The 15,345-nt window shown below is 31.1% G+C and overlaps 2 protein-coding genes across 6 annotated transcripts in view; one reads left to right on the top strand and one right to left on the bottom strand.

The window, feature by feature from the left end:
• Positions 1-15,345, top strand: part of LOC118201700 (caspase activity and apoptosis inhibitor 1-like) — a 689,338-nt gene that overhangs the window by 157,344 nt on the left and 516,649 nt on the right. The window contains exon 2 of one of the 5 annotated variants that reach the window (XM_085818823.1): positions 12,331-12,373. The exons of the other annotated variants lie outside the window; for them this stretch is intronic. The gene's annotated coding sequence lies outside the window, so the exon portion shown is untranslated. The remainder of the gene's footprint in view (positions 1-12,330; positions 12,374-15,345) is intronic. 5 annotated transcript variants of the gene reach the window in all.
• LOC118182083 (uncharacterized) overlaps positions 1-15,345 on the bottom strand; it is a 362,084-nt gene that overhangs the window by 257,318 nt on the left and 89,421 nt on the right. The window lies entirely within an intron of this gene.

Genomic DNA, 15,345 nt, shown 5'->3' with positions numbered 1-15,345 from the left:
ATTTTACCAAAAGAAACACTTTACAGTTCTGGGACATTCCACAAAAATATTCGCGACTTTTGGGGATTTCTCGTTAAATTTGGCGACAAAAATTAGTCACAAAAACCATCGCTATCTTGGTGATATCTCTCCAATTAAGCGAGATAACCAGCCATTTACCTCAGTGTTAAACATACTTGTTCCTCTAATCTTATTTTTCCGGCATAGCTTCGTCTCTTTCAATCATTTCATGTTGTGTTATACAAAAAATACAATTTCACATATAATTTCTCTAAAACTATTTACATATATATACGTACAAAATACGTAACAATATTTAATGTTCGAGCTAAATGTAGTTGTAGTAGTGAAAACAATGTAAAGTGTTGTATCAAAAATGGAACTGTTAGGTGTATATATTCCCTGCTCTTCAAAATTGAAGTATATTGACAGAAATTAAACTTAACTGTTTGTTACTCAAAAAATTATTTTAAAAAATTGCTAAAAAGCCTTATAAAACATAAAATACCATGCTATTTATGCCAATTAATTAATCTCGAAATACTGAATTTCAAGTGAATTTTAAGGAAATTTCAGCACGGTACTTAAATATTCTACAAGAATTATAACTAAACTATCAAAGTTTCATTACGTTAAAAAAAAGGTTTCATATGTTTAGGTATAATACCTGAAGTGAAATGGTGTTTTTTTTAAGGTATATATATATATATATATATATATATATATCAAATTGTAACTCGTGAAGTATCTTACTACTTTTTTTTTTTATTGAGGAGGGAAGAAATATTAGGCTGTCCGTAGAAGGCAAATTCGGTTAGTAGAACTTCAAAAAAATTCAATGTCTTGTATTTAGACGCATACGATATATATTCATCTAAAAATATTAGTCGCCTTTCTTTTAAATTTTTTTTTCTCTCACCCAGCCACCTTTTTTTTTAAAAAACTAAATAAACAGATTTGTTGTCTGACGTGAAAATTTCAAGAAAAATGATGTAAACATGAACAATGTAAGTTTTTACCAATGTTTGACGTTCATGATTGTTTTAAAATTATTCGTAACAATTACTACAGGTGACAGGTGAGAGCGGATCCGGACACCCGGGCGGCTTACTGGGACTATTAGGGTATCGTCCGGAATCCGCAACTCATTACCCTCGCAAAAATTTCTCCAAAATTTACGCTGGTAGAACGCTCATGAAAATCATTATTTCGTGAGTTAAAAAAAGGCGTAAAGCGAAAAAGCAGTTGTCATTAATTTATATCTGAAAAAGCTGTGAGCTTTCGTAAACCTAAACGAATAAATAAATAATGAAGAAAATTCAAAATTTGGGCTTCCGAGTGCTTATGTTCGGGTTAAGGCTACATTATTCAGAATTGATGTCTCTAGGAACCGTCGTTTTTTTCTCAATACAAGGAATATACATAACATACATACATGCAGATTCTTTGTTAGTTAATTTCTTTAAAAATAGTACAGGGCGATAATATTTAATAGCAACAATTTCAAAAGTGATACGCCGCGTATAGTGAACCAATGCAAAATCCCATTTCGAAACTAATAGCCTAGTAAAAGGAAAGGCAATGGAATCCTCTCAAATTATACCAGATAACTCTTAAAATCTAAATAACATTGAAACAGCAAAATTGATAAATGCACGGTCCGTGTATGTGTGTATATATATGTATATACAGTGCAGTCTAATACAGCGTAATTTCGCTTTCCAAATTTGAAAGGCAGTAAACATACTGGAATACTCGGAAATGATAAAAGTGACGATAAAGATTTAAATTGGGTTGGAGGTCCAACGAAGATCGAAGGTCATTTGTTAATAATATAATATCGTTTCGTTAATAATCTAAAGCATGCCTGCCGATAAGCAGACAGTCCTGTGCTATGCCTTATTAAGCAACCAATTAATCGGTAGTTTCTAGAAACTTCATTCTGATAGATCTCAGATATTACGATAGTGATATTTATTTATTTATTTATTTATTTTTATTTTACTCGGTTTTTTCTTATCAAGCAAGAAATTATGCATAATTTAACGAAGTAAGTATATATGTGCTTAAGAGTTTGACATCTTTTCTGCAGTTATTTGTAGGCTTGCAATATTTGCTTCAATTTCAAAATACTTTACGAAGTACGTTTAGAGCAGAAGTTTAAAGGCGTTAGTAAAGCCAACGTTACCTTTATCTGCAAGAAAACGGAAAACAATTTCCATACATTTACGTTAAGAATCCAGAATTTCCTTTGTCTCCTTTCCAAAAGCTGCTTGAAATTTCATTCAGTTAATTAATTTTATACTTTTTTGTATCCAAAGACCACCCAACGGGCTTCTTTCTATTAGACAGGGAGCAGGCATTAGCGTCTTACCCTCCCCACATCGAGAGTCTGGGGACCTCACAAGCAACAGCCCCACTTCCATTTTAAACTGAGCCCTTTTAACTCTGATGTCCCTGCCGCAAATGCTCTATCATAAAATTTAAGCGACTCGGTTCCCGACCCGAAAAGACCTCATTTTCGAAAAGCGCGATGTGAGGCCGATATATTCTTCGGAGGATTACTTTTATCGTCGGATTATACTTTTACAGTGTTAAATTTACTTACCAAGAAACAAGGGGAAGGGTGAAGATCCATACGCAAATTGTTTCTCAGCCCCCTCCGCTTAAAACCTCCGCAACTGTGGAAGGCTTCTTTTTCCACTACCTTTGGCACACAGAGTGGGGCAGGATATTCAAAGCTCATTGAAATGTGCATATATGGAAATGAAGAAAAGGCCTTTGCCGTGTTTTGGAAAGATGGCGTTATGTCGTGTCGAAATACATATCTCTGTCTATATATGTATAAGTGTGTAGCAGAATGCGCTCTCTCTGTTTTACAGCTCAGCAGGGAGGACTCACCGATATGCAAATGCCCCCATGCGTGGAGATTATTATTAATAATAGCTTTGCATGTGTTTTTGTCTTTTTATATGCGGAGTTTTCTGTTTACTGGCGTCTAAATAGGTTAAAAAGGTGGCGGCGTGGGGTTGCAGACGGTTAAGCTTTGTCTCGAGGTTTTCCCAGGTATGATAATGCGAAATGGTGAAAACTTTTAAGTGGCCTAGTGAAAAGTAAATGGTTCCCGGCTATTTTGAATATCGTTTTCTGCTGCTTTTCTCTTGCATTTTCGTGCCCTCTCATTTATCTAGCTACCCGTCTCCCCCTTTGCAATGCTTTCCTGAGCCTTGCCGAGAACTCGACAAAATACTCTCGGAGTTTTAAATGTGCTAATTCGCTCGCACCACCGTCTCCTGTTTACTGGGATGCGTGCTTAAACCTCGAGGAATCAGACGAGGACGTAGAATGTTGGCGATTTCTTTCAGATAAGAAATACGTGGCTTAATGGGGCGTATAGCTAAATACTATATAGGGGAGCACTTGTACATTGTTCCGTGTATATTTATTTTATTTAGTCATTTAACATTTTATTTGTTTATTTAGTTTTATTATTTATTTATTAGCACTACGAAGAATAATCCCTTAGAGGTGCTCTCATTTTTCCTCCCAATTTTTATAAAATCCTGTCCAAGTATAATAAACGTTATTGTCAATCGACGGTGGATAAAATCTTTCTTTAGCTTTATAAAAGTGCGATGCTCATCAATACGAAGTAAACTAATAATTTAAATAGTCATTTTATTTGGACTTCTTTGCAAGTACTATTTTATTAATATGGATTTCTAATTTGTGCACGCTGTTATCTACACCCATAATAAAATACAATGGTTGCAATAAAAGGTTATGATAATTTACATATTGCTAGCTTTTATATTTTTCTATTTTTTTAATTTTATTCAAAAAGTTGTCAATAGGATTTTTTATGCTGAAGACGTGAAAACTGTGCAGTGTCCTTGCAGGGATTCGAATTTCAGAGCTCCCGAATATGCATCGAGTGTACTTCCAGTTACACCACAAAGGCATATGGAAAGGAGGGAGAAAATACGATATATATTTCCCCTTTTAATGGCCGACTATGGATGAGGGGACCCATTGCAAAACCTAGTGGTGACGAATTATCGTCTACCACCTTTTATTTCTGGCGACACTTGTAGAGTCGTTAGGTTATATTGAAGCAGGAGACGGGAATAATGTGCAGTGTCCTTGCCGGGACTCGAACCCAGGATCTGTCGAATATGCATCGAGTATGCTTCCAATTACACTACGAAGGCATGCGGAAAGGGAGGAGAAAGTACTTTATACGGTAACATTTATTTAAGCTATTTAAAATCTTTCTATGAATACCATTTTGCAATTAAAAAGGAAACACATAGATAAAAACAGCGAGCTGTTAAAACATAAATTCTTTTGCAGTTTTTTGTTTTGTTTTTTGTTTAGCAGTGTAGGTTTAGGCTTGAGAGTAGTGCCAGTTCGTATCACTTTTATTTTAAAAGAAAAGAGAAATATTTACATGATTTTCATATTATCTTTTTAAATGACAAATAGTTTTTCTTTCAGAATCTGAAGTTTTAATCTGAAGTTTTTAGATTTTATGTATATGTTATTTATTTACTTAGATAGCATATTTCGTTATTACTTAGTTAATTATTACATCACATATTTAGTTAAGCTATAAACGGATTTATATCATGAATGCGAAGTTTAATTACTAAATGTGGTGTCCTAGGAAAAATACGAAATCGGGTTAGAAATCGTAATGTACTGTGTAACTTAATAAAATTTTTATTTCCATAATTTCTAATGATAAAAATCAGTGCTATTTAATTTTTATATATGTAATTTCTAATGATAAAATTCAATGCTGTTTAATTTTATCTAAATGTTTAAGTAGCCGATGTGTAAATACGATCTTAGTTTCACTTACCTTCTTAAATTTTGGTGCTACTGAATTATTGTCACAAACTAAAGGTAATCCTCAATAAACTAAAAGTAATGCTCACAAAATAGTAATAATAAAAAAACCAATATTTCAAAAAATAACAATTTAAATATAGTACCTCAAAGAGTTAATTTAAAGTTTTAAAGAATTAAAACATGTTTAAAATCTAAAATTTGTAAAAATTAAAAAATAAAACATTTGCTGTCTGGTCTTTATACGACATGTAGTTTTAACACCTGTTGCAATTTTTTAAATAAAGAGTTACGAGAAGCCTATTGAATTAAAACCTAATGCCCTCCAAAATGCAAGCCATGTAACATAACACCATACAGTAAAAACCAGCTGTTAAAAATAGTAATGGCAAATGGTGTAATGGAAACTTGCTATGATATTCTGTCAGAAATTGACGTCACGTAAAGATTTATGCATTCATTTAATGAAAAAAAGGGAATTATTTAAAACATTCTGTATTTCTTTCACTGAATCGCTTGCTCATGAGACTTATTACGAACATTTCCCTCAAGTGGCAATACCTTTTATTTTTTTAAAACACAAATCTGCTAAATAAAAGCGGCAAATACCACTTTAAAGTTTTGGAAAAAGAATACGAGTAGGATGTTCAGACAGACTGATTAAAATTTCTTTCAGATTGCCACACTAATGAGTGTTCTGGCAACAGTGAAGAAGTAAAAGGTTCTTCATGTCGTTTCTTCTACTCGTTATTTCTGCTGCTCGTATACCTTCCGGTCTAAAATAGTAATAATACTAAAAATAATATATATTTACCATACGAAAAAGGAAAACTAAATCTTTTTTAACATTTAAATATGTTAATTGGCAAGTTGTGCGCATTAGATTTCTTAAATTCCAGTTATGACGCAGTAGCTTAGAATTTATGTCTTATAACCAGTTATGATGAAACATTGTATTTCATCCATTTCCGCGACCGTATTTTAATTGGGAAGCCCCAGGTGACTTATTAAATTCAAAGTAAGCATTCGTTTAAAAACTACTACTTCCTGGTAAATTACACAAATCTAAATTAAATATATGCTTATAATTGTAATAAAAATCTCATGTATGAATTTGCGATAAAAACACATAATAGGAAGAAATCTAAGTTTAAAGCACTGGTCAATGATATTATTGCGATACTTTGAGATCGACAGAATGAGATTTACTGGACAAAGAACAGTTTTAGGAAAATTAATAATTGCTAAAATTTTTAACCATATGGCAACAGGAAGCAGAATGCATGAAAGATCCAGGGTGAGATCGTTAAAAAGAATTTTAATTCATAAAAATTCGAATTAATTCATATTATTCATTAAACAATAAATTGAATTCATAAACTGTAAAAGAATTTTACTTCATAAATATTCACTACGCAAGTAAAATTTATTCTTACTGAGGATAGATTTTCCGAATGTATGTAAAGTTTCACTCTTTTAACCATCTTAAAAAAAATCTGATGTGTACACCACATGACTTCCTTATACGGAATATTAAATTATACGCATTTTTTCGTGCATTTCATTTAAACGTATTGGATTGAACTAAATCTACTTCAGCGACAGCGCATAAACCACAATAGAATAAATGTATTCTTTAAAATTCACTCTATTTGTTTACCATAGCTACACCCTGGTGCTAGTTTCACTTAACAGTATTATATTTCGTTCATATTATAACTCAGAATGCACAAAACTTATATAATTTAAAGAATTATCTAATCATTTCCACATGTTCTATTCAAATACTATAATAAAGCTAGAACGATGTATAAAAGAAATTAAAAAAAAAAAAAAAACCCAGTTTTTCACAGACGATTGAGTATTTCTCATTAAATTAATTCAGTTCTCACTTCGCGACAATGCAAAAATACATAAAAACTCATATCTGTATTAAAAATTACGAAGTAGATCACTTGTAGAGTCATTAGGTTAATTTAAAGCAGGAAACGTGAAAAATGCCTTCGCCGAGACTCGAATCCTGGACCTCTCGAATACGTATCGAGTATGCTTCCATTTACTCAATGAAGGCATGCGTAAAGGAGAGAGAAAATAGCTTATAACGCTTTGTAGAGTTTCTTTTGCTGCATTTTCTTGATAAATTCGATATCATCAAAATTCTGAATCTTATCGAACTTTTGCAGTATTTTTTTAACATGGCAATAGCCGCATCATAACTCGAAGAACACTTGCATCTAAAATGTTGTTTTTGTTTCGAATATTCTAGATTTTATTTTATGAATTTATGTCTGAAGTATCGAAAAATTGCCGAATTTTTTTTCCTTCTAATTCGCCTTCATTACCAGACCGTTTTGCTCGAACACCAATTCTCATTAATTCAAGCATCCTCTCCATTGACCTTGAATTGTTTCCTTGAATATTTATAGTGGGAAGTTAAATAGATGATTAAGGATTTAAAAAGATTTCTTGATACGTAGTTTAAAACTGGCAGTGCCAGTTAATGTAAAAAATATGAGGGGGGATGGTATATTTCTTATGCCCCTTGTTGCCTCAACTCATTTTGTAACTGATTAAAAAGTGTAATAACCGGTTATGCGTAGAAAATGTTATGTTGTTTCTGTTATCCATTTTATCTTGTCTACTGCAGCGGAAAATCATGTTATTTATCTTTCTAGAACTTCTACAAATCAAATAAAATTGATGAAAAAAATTTAGATTAAAATTTCTCTTTCTTATACCCTACAGCTATACCTCTTTAGCTATGAATTATTGCATAATTAATTTGTGGGAGTGGACAAGGCAGAATAATTAATGAATATGAATAACAAACCGTTTGTTATGCCAGCAGAAATCAGCACAATATAGTCTACACTAGTAAATGATGTCTCTGTAAAACTGATTAATAGAGGAGATAATATGCATATAAGATATTTCATATTCTTAAATGCTTTTTATATCATGAAGTAGTTAAGAATTTGATCATTGATAACAAAAAAAAAAAAAAAAAGCACGAAGACAGACAATTTTAGTTGTGATTTTAATGTGATTCATGAACTTATGCCTAGAAGATACATTATTTGCAAAATATAATAAAGCAAAGAAACAACTCATGGCATTCGCATATTTTCCATCTGGGGCAGGACAGAGCTTGTCTACTATCTTCCAAGCCTCGCCAAGAGATCAGAGGCAACGGGTGTCAGATTTTTAGTCTGAGAATATTTAAAATTTTCTGCAGTTCCTAGATTTTTCCGAAGATTTTTTTAAAAATATAAAATATCTTATATACATATTACAGCATAAAGCAGCGTCGACAAACGATGAGAAATCTGACAAAAATGTGTCATGACAATCTTGCTCGAACATCGTTTGCTCAAAATGAGACGTTAAGCCAAATGGTCGAAAGAGGAATTTAACTTTTTGTTCTACAACATAAATTAGCTTTCCCAGATGATATCATTTCATGCATTTTTCTACAGAGAGTACGCTAATCTTCTAACAGTTAAATTCAAGTATCACAAGTTTTACATATATGACATGACATTTCTGCGAAATTTTTCAACAGAGGATGTAATGCAGAAAAATAACTGCACTCTCTGAGTTTGTCTTTCCAGCCGGCGACGCTAATTAAAGTTGATGCATTAAAAATATTTAAAAATATAATTAAAGCATGTTAGAGTTTAATTATGTTGCAGTACTCTTGACCATAAATCTGATTCAGGACTTTTAAGAATTAAAGTTAAAAATTTGGACTACGTACATGATGTCTTAATATACATTTTAACTAATATTATGATTGTATGAATAACAGATTAGCATATTACATCTTATAATACAATGTTATCTTGAACATATCTATTTCCGAATATATTAATCATACAGAGACTGATTACGCTGAGACCTGGTGTACATATTTCCAAGAAAAAAAAAAGTTTTTTTTTTTTTTTTTTTTTTTTTTTTTTTTTTTTTTTTTTTTGTTGATGTAATGTATATAATACATCTGGCTGTACCGTTTTCCGAAAAAAAAAATCTTAATAAAGTTAAAAAAAAAAAAAACTTGAAGCAGTACCTTTAGTGCGGGTAGTAATCACTATTCAAATCTATGATTTTCTGACAACGTTCTGATAGTATTTCAAAGCCTTCGGGCCCAGAAACTTGGCCGCGAATTAATTCAGAAACAGATCAATTTCGAACGTCTTGTGCAGGATGGAAGATAGCACTAGCAAGATGTAGCTGTAGCTGTGAAAAATGGTAGAAGTCCGAAGGAGCGATGGCGGGGCTATATAGTGTGTGTGTGGCAAAAGATCCCATTCGAGACCGTACAGAGTCCAGCCGGTGAATGCAGACACATGTGGTCTTGCGTTATTTGATTGAAACATTGCCTTTTTGCGCCAGAACTCAATTCGACGTTTTTCCTTGATAGCAGCGTCAACGTGGACTAATCTCGCTGTACACCTTATTGCCGAGGATTTTACCTTTTTCCAGTTACTCTTTAGTGAAAATACCATGGCAAGCCTACCAGATACAAATCATGAACTTTTTTAGTCAAACTGCGCTTTGCGATGCAGCTTGACGGGCTCGCCGGGCGCAGATTAACTCCCCATTTCGGCTTGTGTTATTGAAGTAAATCCACTTTTCATCACAAGTGATGATCCGTTCCAGAATTTTGTCCTTGCGATGATATTCGAGTAAATAGTGCAAGACCGAACACGTCTGTCCTTATCCGCTTGAGTCAGCTCTTGCGGCATCCAGCGATTGTACTTGTACGTCAAGTTTATGCGATGCATAGCATGACCAATGGACGTGACACTAACATCTAACTCCTTAGCAAGCTCTCAAATTGTTGCATAGTGATCTTCTTCCACAAGTTCTCGCACGCGGGCTTCATCAACATCAGTAGGCCGGAAAGAGAGCTATGTTTCTTGAATGTCATAGTCCTAATTTTCGAACTTTCGATACCAAAACTTCATAGAGTCATACAGCAAAATTAGCACCTAAAGCTGTACACATGATTTCGTGACATTCTGTAGCTGACTTTTTGCGACAGAATTGGAAGTAAATGATGGTTCTAATCTTGTAGTGTGATATTCCATTTCAGACACCGTGTATTTAATGATAACGATACTTTCTTTGAAAATTTCATAACACAGTGTTCTAAAAAAAGTCTGTCTTTCAAGCCAAAAACCGTTTGACAAAATATGATGAAACACGCCAATGCGAACTGTTTGCGCATTAGCGGTGGCGAGAAACTTTCGTTAAAACCCGATAATAGCATTTCTTTCTTTCTTTTTACATTTTCTACATATATTATTATCACTCAAATGTGTTTTCCTTTAAATATTTAAAGTGTTTTTACTACTTTAAAGTACTTATTACTTTTAAATACTTTAATACTTTAAAATACTTAAATATATAGAAAGATTTAAGAATATTTCAAAGGAGCATGTTGCATACAGGGTTTCCAAAAGTCAATAAACATTTAAAAATTTATATTATAGCGAATTTACAATACCTTTAGAACAGAACAGCATAAAATTAATTACGCAAATTGTTCAGTTAATCCTTCTTTGATGATTAAAAGCTGAATGTTGTAAACTTTCTTTCATGAATGCCATCTGATAAATATAATTATAATTAAAAAAAATTGCGAAGTAAAATTCCTTAACAAAAATGTGATTTCATACATTTCTTTACTTACGCATTATTATATATTAAAACCACACTGAAGTTCAAAATTAAAAAAATTATAATAATAATAATTTTTTGATTATTTTATGTATATATTTTGCATTTGTATTATCTAATGTTTTCCTTAATTTTTTGGAATTATTATAACACTTTATTCCTTATTATTTGGAAGCTTTTCTTCTTTTTATCATCCAAACGATAAAGAATATTCATTTCCTATATTTTTTGCTATGTCCTTATTCAATTCGTAATGCCTTTTTCCAGGTATCACAAATACCGTTGTAAGTGATATCACATGGCAAGTAAAATGACAAGAGTTGAATATACCCCACATCTTTAAAAAAGAAAAACCTTTTAATTATGAATAGTATTAAGGAATTAATGCGCCTCTTTGGGAAGAAGTCTAGAATTACTCAGAAGTAAACAGGAGTTCTAAAAAATCATTTATTTTTCGCCTGTAAGCTCAACAAATGACCGTATAATTCGTGATCCTTGAAACTTCAAGTGTTGCTTTTGTAAAAATGCCACATTAGTCTTCACCTTCTCCTGCCTATGTTAAAATAATAAAAAATGTCTGAGCCACGAAACGCTTGAATTATTTCGCTTCTGGATACTTTTCTAAAAATTGGGGATTGCCTTTTAACGAAGCAGCAGCCTTCAGTGCAAAAAACATTAGTAGACGTTAAGAACATAATTATTACAACTACTTGTGTCTGATTCGAATCTAGAATCTTTACACACACACATATATATATAGAAATGATGGCGAATGCATACATATGTTATAAAAATATATAAATAATTGCTCTAATTTAAAAAAGAAATAGTAAAAGTTTTGAATAAAATAACAAAACTTAAAACGTGTAAAAAAACGTGTAAAATGAGTTTTCGTTTTGCGAATTATTAAAAACTGTCGAATAGAAATTAATTCTTACCATACAGTGTTTAAGTAAGTATTACACCATAGTATAGTTAGGTATATTTACTAATTTCACTTGGTGAACAACTGCAATTTTTCCCCCCCTCTTCTTCTTTCTTCTAACTTTAGTTTTGATTTATAACAGTAGATGGCGCTTTTTATTTTATTGTACTTCAGCGGCAAAAATAATAAAGAACACATTGCTATGTTGGTAAAAAATTAATGGAGAATCCTTATACAACTCTGTTCGGGCTATTTTATCATTTATTTATTTATTTTTTATAAATTTATTTTTATTTCACGGAAAAAAAAAAAAAGATTTCTTTAGCGAATTATATTTGCAAATCGATCGAAATAAAACAAACAACACCCGATGTTTAAAATTAAATGTATTCTTAAAAAATTTTATTATGAATTAGAAACCCAGTTAAAATAAAAATTTACTGATTATAATCACCCAATAGAGTAAGCAAATATACTTTTAATAGTAAGAAAATTTTCTTTAAATTTTCACTATAACATCTTCGTTCATTGCTTAAGATTTAACATAGCATTTAGTGCATTTCATTAAAACAAATTAAATTTTATATCAAAAACCAATCTTTACATAAGAAGTTGTTGAAATAAGAATATATTTGGAGTAAAATCAATACAGGTAATTTATTTATTTATTTATTTTTTTATTTTTTTTTTTATTTTTTATTTTTTATTTTTTTTTTTTCAAATCTCAGTTTAAAAAAGTATTTTTTGTCGATTTCTTTCATTCTGCCAATCGAAAATATAAAAAATGATTTGTTTCTGAAATTATACTGAATATAAAATTTTGTATATATAACTGAAAATATAACGAAAAAACTCCTTTGATCTATTTGCAGAATATTTTTACACCTTGAAGAAGGACGTATCTCTGTCTTTCTGGTAAAGCATACAGATTTTTTTTTTTTATTTAAAAACAAGACAATACTAAATTTTCTTAATTTAAATTCTGAAATTTGTGTACGTCTCTTGCATAAATTAATTTTATTTATTTTCTGTCATTAGAAAACTTTTTATTCAGTTCTAATTTAAATAAGATATCATGAGATCATTTTTTATTCATACTCAGACTATATTCGCTTCTGAAAATGCCTTATTAAATCATATACAGCTGAACATCTTTCATTCATTAAATAAAAACAGTGACCAGAATCTGTCGGGTTAATTGAATAATTCTGGACTTAATAATGTGTAATTTGAGATATTAATTTTGCTGTTGTTAAATAAAAGAGCAGGAAAACAAAATATAGTAACTTACCTCAAAATACTGCGAATATGCATTCCATGGTACTTTTTATCCACGCGCTGATAGTTTTCGTGTGCAATAGTAGAATTCTGAGAATCTTTCAATATTTTCTTCTACATTTTAACCGTCATAATGATCTGTGAGAATTTTGGTAATAATGATGTATTTATTTTCCGGAGCAACAACACCTGTTGCGTCAAAAACATAACAAATTTCCTCCACACTTTTTCCCTCCCTGAAATCGAAATCATACATTTCATACAGGATAGCGATTATTCATTTTCATGTAAATTTCGTATTTACATAGTGCTGTGTCATGATACTGTGACACTCGTGTCCCACTCAAAAAAAAGTTCTAACAATAAATTCGCATTTTCACTCCCATAAATGAACACCAACGGAAGTTTAAAAATCGTTTATTAGCGCTTAACAGTTTGGCAGCTGCCAAAATGGTCACAGTCATCATTTTGAAAATAAGTTTGTATTTGTTTTGTTCTTCATCCTTAACCGCCAATCATGTCGACGGCATTTGATTTCGCCATTTTTTTTGCCCTTCTCGTCTGTATTTTATTTTAACATCCGCCGCTGCGTTTAATGAGAAGGCCACGCCTTTTTAGTGTTTTAAGAGAAAACTGTTCCATTGTTCTGTATCACATCTTCACGGCTGGCTAGAACCCTTCGATGACGTGTTAATTTTCAGAGCTGAAGTTGGGCTGTATTTTACACTCGTGTTTTTTGACAGCTGGAAACCCGCTGCGAGTTGAACTATGTGTGATGAGAGGCGGCACTAGACACTGTTACCTGTCAGTTTTAAGATCTGAGATTGCAGAAATGAATCTGAAATCTTAAATTGCTTAAATTTACTTCCGTGAATAATAGCGAATCATAATATCTTTGGCCATGCGTTAATAGAAAATAAAATTTAGGATTACCCGTACAAGAAATGTAATTGCGATATTATAAAATTTAAGTTAACAATGCAAACGATACTATATGAATGATAAGATTCAGTGAATTTTTTTTTATTATTTTGATTTAAAATCCGTTAGCAGCCGTTGCATACTCATATATGACTAGGAATATTGTAAAAATTAAAAAATATTTTTATTGCATTTAATAAAAACCATGTAATTTAAAAGGATTTTAAAACTAGTGCCAGTCATTCTGTTTGGCGACATTGTCGAAAACGGTTGACCAAATACGTAAGTACCAAATGCAATTGGTATTTATGTAATCATAATTCAGCACAGATCACAACTGGCACTCTTAGCCCTCATCACATTTATTAATAAATCAAAAGAGAATACTAATATGAAATTTGAATTTATATAGGAAAGAACATGACAATTATATTTTTTCTCTAAGAAAGCGCCTTCCTTGATTCATAGGAAATTTGTTAGCTTCCGATGATTTGTAATTTATAAAAACTATACAAACTGCACTTACAAAAATTTAGGATTGAAACTTTTTCATTCAGTATCGGCAAATATAAACACTAAAACCCCTGATACTGTTTACTTAATGCATCATAGTCCACTAATTTATAAAAACTATACAAACTGCACTTACAAAAATTTAGGATTGAAACTTTTTATTCAGTATCGGCAAATATAAACACTAAAACTCCTGATATTGATTACTTAATGCATCATATTCCACTTTTTTAAAATATCGTCTGCAAAAGGAAACAAGATTACATGGAATTTTTCGTTTGATTTCATGCAGTTGATTTGTTGTTGTTGGTTCAGAGAATAATGATCAGCAATAAAATTTTAATTAAAATATCAGGCAGAGATTCCAGTTTTATGAAACACTAAGCATAGAAAAATGTTTTACTAATGATTCTAATAAGACAATCATCTATTTGCATGAATAGAAGCAAAATCATCAATCAGGAGCAAAGGCAATACTCGTAGTATTCTTCTTTGATTGTCATTTAGTAATTCGCAAGAAAATTATATTTGAAGATTATTTGTACGTCTTATACAAATGTAACAATATAAATGTTTTTGTGAACAGAATCCGTTAGGATAAAAATACCCAATCAAGCGCAGGTCCCGATTTATGAAACTACACATTTGCGGCAACATCTGTTAACGCTACTCGCTTCTCTAGTTTCTCCCCCCCCCCGACGAACCCAATAGGTGTCTCTGATGAAATTGTATACCATATATAGTATTTTGCGAAATAATCGTATAATTTAATATTTTTCTTTGAAATTATTTAAACAAAAAAGTGTTTCAATTTTTTGTGTACTTTGTTTTCATGATCTTGTTTAGTACGTGTTGTATAAGATATGAACTTACATATTTTAAATTAGAATTTCATTTTTGCTATAAGAAGCTGGAAAAAAGTCAAGGTCCTAAGAAATTCTTTGTGATTAAATACAACTTTAATTAAATTGTAAATATGTGGTCAAATTAATGTGTTTATCAATTCAATAAACAAGTATATGAATAAAATGTTGAATTAAAAAATTCAATATCTTTCAAACATGGAAAACATATTTCCTTATTATATGTCATTTACTGACATTTTATCTCTTCTAATCATCTTAAAAATTAATTTTTGATTTGTTTAAAAAGGTCATAGCATTTTCCTCATTCTA

The sequence above is a fragment of the Stegodyphus dumicola genome, chromosome 6 (assembly GCF_044657685.1).
Source record: "Stegodyphus dumicola isolate Sdum_Otavi_A_Nest chromosome 6, ASM4465768v1".
Lineage (NCBI taxonomy): Eukaryota > Metazoa > Arthropoda > Arachnida > Araneae > Eresidae > Stegodyphus > Stegodyphus dumicola.
Note: the sequence above shows the minus strand (reverse complement) of the source record. Positions and strands in the feature narration are given on the sequence as shown.